Source organism: Prunus mume, linkage group LG4 (genome assembly GCF_029339155.1).
Source record: "Prunus mume cultivar Tortuosa linkage group LG4, ASM2933915v1, whole genome shotgun sequence".
In the NCBI taxonomy this organism is placed as follows: domain Eukaryota; kingdom Viridiplantae; phylum Streptophyta; class Magnoliopsida; order Rosales; family Rosaceae; genus Prunus; species Prunus mume.
In genome coordinates this window covers 13,950,784-13,956,011 of record NC_142701.1, presented here as the reverse complement: position 1 = coordinate 13,956,011, position 5,228 = coordinate 13,950,784, and the positions used below count along the sequence as shown (strand labels likewise).

Below are 5,228 nucleotides of genomic sequence, written 5' to 3'. Positions count from 1 at the left end.
ACAGCCCACCGCGCCTAAACATTGGTGGATTTTACTTTCCTAGTTTATTATTAGCCATGTGTTCGGCACCTGCAAAAAGTGTGAACTTATTTAGTATTTATTCTCTTGTTTGGCTAAATTTTTATTATCTCTCAACCACGTGGCTGTGGATCTCATCATCACAGTATTTAATTAGCCATGCATTCCACCAGGTGGTTACTTGTAAACCTGATTAGTATTTATATGGACTTCTCAATTGTGGCTCGGTGTAAAATATTTGTTTGTTTGTGCATATTATTCCTTACAGAAAACGACGACAATGAACGTCTAATTTTTCTTACAGGGAGGTATAATTGTGTTCTTGTTTTGGTCGGCACATTTTGATTTACGCACTAGCTCCTAGTTGTAATGAGGATAACACTATTTTCCGATTAATAATGCTATAGTACGTGTAAGTGTTATTACGCGTGTTATAACGTTATTAGACATACCGATTCCATAGAAGTCTTTCTACTTCAAATGCCCCTATAAATATCAACTGAAGCTAGATGAGGTCAAGATGCAACTAAGTAATAGACAGATATGGAAAATATAAGCTATATCCAAATCTTCGTCTTTGCCTTATGTACAAGCCTTCTTGTCACAACCCAAAGCCACGGGCATCCTGTGTTGCCAAAAACACATGCACCCCTTTTCATATTTGGGGATTCAGTCTTTGAGGTTGGAAATAATAACTACTTTAACACTAGTTGGCGGGCAAATTATTTGCCATATGGTGAAACCTTCTTTAATTACCCAACTGGGAGATTTTCTGATGGTCGTCAAGTTCCAGACTTTATTGGTACATAGTATATATATATATTAGAAATATGATATGAATGTTTAAAAAAAAAATAATTTTTCTTTTATATTTTTATAAATATATCTGAATTATGACTAGAGTACATACTTTTATTGTTGCAGCTGAGTATGCGAAGTTGCCATTGATTCCACCATATCTACAGCCTGACAATCATGAATTTTCATATGGTGTCAACTTTGCATCTGCTCGAGCTGGTGCTATGGTTGAAACTCGCCAAGGCGTGGTATGTGACATGTGTTTTTGGAAGAATGTGCGCGCATCTTAAGTTAAAGACGTCGAAAAGACAGGTTTTCTGGGTTTACGAGTTTTAGTAAATTTGATTTTTCCCATTTAAACTATTTTTTTTCTTACTTGCAGCCTATCATTTTATTTTTATATAACTAAAGCCCGATAACTAGCATTGCATAAGAAAATGATCTAATTTAGCTTAATATAGTATTTATTGTATTTTTCAAATCCAAAAATTCCCCTACTTACAATTTTACTTGTCATATATGGGGTGTATTCATTTTTGGTTCCCTGAATTATTGAGCTTGGGGTTATTTAAATGGGAAGTGTCTAAATTTAAATGACCCGAATAGTTAAGCGATTCGAGTTTAGTATTTAGGGTCTCGGTTATGACTTATGACTATTCCGAAGTGATACATCAGTCTACCGAGCACATAATGAGATTCACTAATGTTGTACTGACTTCTTGAAAATAACCTTGTTTCAGACGATAGGCCTTCAAACTCAACTGTCAAATTTCAAGAACATCACTAAGTCATTGAGGAAGAAACTAGGGAATGAAGAAGCCAAATCTCTGCTATCAAGAGCTGTTTACTTTTTTAGTATCGGAAGCAACGATTATCTTTACCCGTTCGACACAGACCCAAGTGTGCTTCGAAACTACTCTCATCAGGAATATGTAGACCTGGTGTAGGCAACATAACTACAGTAGTCAGAGTAAATTCTTAGCTCTTGAAAAGACAAAAATGATAATCCTTTTTATGCATATTAGTTACTAATTAACATTAATTTCGACGTGTCTTGTGTTAGGGAATCTATGAGAAAGGAGGAAGAAATTTTGCGTTGCTTAACCTCTGGCCTATGGCATGTCTTCCATACGTAAGAGCACTTAATCCGGAAGAAGGTGCTTGCTATGATGCATTTACACCATATGTGAAACTACACAACAAATCACTTCTCAAAGTCCTACAAAAGCTAGAGAAAAAACTCAACGGATTCAGATTCTCAGTCTCCGATTTTAATGAGTTTCTGACACAAAGAATGAATCATCCTTCTAAATATGGTATCAATTCTATCTATATACGCTTTGCTTTCTTAATTTTGATATCGTTCTTTTAATTAAGTACTAATTATTTAACCGACCATTTTGACATTTAAGCCTTATGATAAAATGTTGGAAAATTATAAGGTTTCGTGGAAGGGGAGGCGGCATGCTGTGGAAGTGGTGTATATGGAGGAATTTATAACTGTGGAGGAATGAAGATTCCCAAAGAGTATAATTTATTGCAAGAATGTTAGTGAATATGTCTACTATTGACTTCTGCATCATCCATACCGCACAGTTGTCATTCCCTCTCACATCTCGTCTACGAACAGGTTATGTCCAATTGAAATAATTATAGGTAGTACATTATTTACCCACAGGAAATTCAATATACCTATAAATGTGTGTAGGTACATTATTTGGAATAGATAATTATGTACACTTTTCATACTAGGTAAATTATGTTTTTCATAAAACAAACAAGTTAGGTACATTATTTTTTCAACATAATCAGAAAGTTTATTCATAAACAATATAAAGTGGATTATTAGATGTAAATTATAAAAAGAAAATAACATAAACATTTTATTAAACAAACTGCCTAAGAATTTATTGTTAAATTTTTTAAAATGTTTCAAAATTAATTCCTACATCCATTACAACCATTTGGAGATCTTTCCAAATTCAACATCTGTCATTATATACAATCTAATTAAAGCATATTGATGATCCAATATCAGATTTTATGGGTCAATAATGCATACAAATTATTAATTTGGTACTTTTTTGTAAAAATCCATGTCTACGGATATCTTGTCGTTTCTTATTTTTAGAATCAGTGTGATAGGTCACAAATTATAGTAAATCCATGTCAATAGTCGTGCCCATTTGTGAGTGTTGAGAATATGGAATTCGACTTAATAAATAAAAAATTATGCTCTTAGATGAAAATATATAAATATATCGAGAATTTTCATTATTAATACTAAAATCATTTATTATATATTGTAATTTATATAATCAAATATCCGATGTGAAATTTTATGTTCTTTTAAAATATTACACTTTTTTTTTTCTCTTTCACCTATATATTGTCAATTTCACGAGTTCTTACAATGTGAAAATATTAACTTTGGCTAACAACTGATATGTCAAGCTTTGTCTCAAAAGGTGCAGCCTTAGTATTGAATGTTATAAATGTGTGTGGTGGAAGGAGAGCCAACAAATAAACAGATGTTGAGCCTCTGCTGAAATTGGTAATTAGGTATAAGGGGTAGAATTTAAAATTCTAAACAAGTTGTCATATATTCCAAACTAGTCAATAATTATTTATAGACATATTTGCAAGCAATAGATATACAGATTCAAATCAAATACATTCACAACACCTGCAAGCTTAAAAGAGAGAGTTAAGTGACAAACTAGGCACTCAAAATGATCCATCAATCTAGGCATTTGTAGTGTTAGCAACAACTAGAGTGATGAAGTGTCTGAGCATCCATCAGAATCATACACCAATATTGAACAAGTATGCCTAGTTAAGATAACCAGAATCAACATTAGAAATATTCGCCCAGAAACCCACCACTAGGAAAAATTAGGGGTCATCATTCAACCAGGCAATCCACTAAACAAAGAAGATTATTATACGAAAAGGCTATTACAAGCTTAAGAAATCCTAGATCTATTTAGGAAAACAACTATATACCTTACTGGGCACTCTTTCTCTCCCTAAAAACCCATATGACAAATGTAAAATGAGAAAGTTAGTAAGTCCAGGGCCAATCCCAACCTTTTTGGTAAAATTTGGCAGGTCAAAGAACACTTGATAGCCAATGGTTGGACTTATAAAAAGCAAAATCATGTGCCTTGATTAAAAATTTTGTGCTGAAAATATTTGGCCTATATGACTAGTCATCTGGACAAAGTATTTTGATGTAGATGCTAATTTTTTCTAGGGAGACTTTGGAAAAACCCAAAGGAGAGAGAAATTTTGTAAAAGAAGCCAAAATTGACAAATTTGGTCTTATTTATTTTTGGATTTCCTAAGAAATCATTTACACTTGCATGTCTTTGATTTGAAAGTTGAGAGGTTTTTCTGTCTTTTTTGAAAAAGTTTTGGCTTTTTCCAAAAGTGAAATTTTTTTATATAGCTAAAATCTAAATTTACTTTTTTTCTAATACCTTGGTTTCGTGTAAGCTCTTCAATGTACTTCAACTTCCTCTGTAGCAAATATCCATGTCCTAATTTCTAAAGATGAGCCAAGAAGAATTATATGAAATTGCACATTTGGCAAGGAAAGCCAATTTTAAGAATTCCAATATTAACATTTGCATTTAGCATTGGTGTATTTATAGGCGTCAAATTAAATCACGAACTTTCCTCTTTTTTTCTTTTGAGCAGATGTACTTTCCTCTTTTGTAATAGTTGACTGCTGCTAGGATTATTCTCTAAAACTTCTTATGGTTACATTCTGGATATAATGTATTTCATACATAAATCAAATCATTGAGGAATTCAGCCAAATCTTCTCTCTTTTTTACCCTTCTACAAACTCCAATGAGATATTTTGACAGCCTATGCGAGTATTATGTTTAATGGGGCCTCAATTAGGATTTTAAATTCATAGTTTATTAGCCATGTGTTTTGCACCTGCAATTGCGTAAACATGATTAGCCCCATGTGGTTGTGGATCTTATCAACAATGTTTAACTAGTCACGTGTTTCAAGAGCTAATTAGTATTAACTAGTCACAATGTTGAAAATAAGTTAAATGTTACGGTGTGTTTCAATGAGAAAATTTAAAAATAAAAAGGATTTCATAAATAATGGAATTTCAAATAACGGAAATTAATGTTTTACAATTTGTAAAGTTTCTTGTTTGGGTAACGGTTTTAAGTTATCATTTCTTTGTAAAGTTACATTTTTAAAAAACTCAATCTTTCTTGAAATTATAGAAATGACGACTTTTAGAATAGAATTTAAAGTTGAGATTTATGACCTGTATATTTCATTTTTTTCCCACTCGGAATTTTTAAATTTCTATGTTTTTTTATTGAGATTTTCTATTTAAACATCGCACTTCTCTTTGTTCACCCCAACTTTTAATTTAA

At 32.1% G+C, this 5,228-nt stretch overlaps 1 pseudogene across 1 annotated transcript; it reads left to right on the top strand.

Annotated features, from left to right (window-relative positions):
* Positions 1-911: 911 nt before the first annotated feature.
* LOC103327742 (GDSL esterase/lipase 1-like) lies at positions 912-2,387 on the top strand (annotated as a pseudogene). Its single transcript, XR_016126112.1, has 4 exons — positions 912-1,064; positions 1,557-1,786; positions 1,880-2,132; positions 2,259-2,387. The product of XR_016126112.1 is annotated as a GDSL esterase/lipase 1-like (transcript).
* The last annotated feature ends 2,841 nt before the right edge of the window (positions 2,388-5,228 follow it).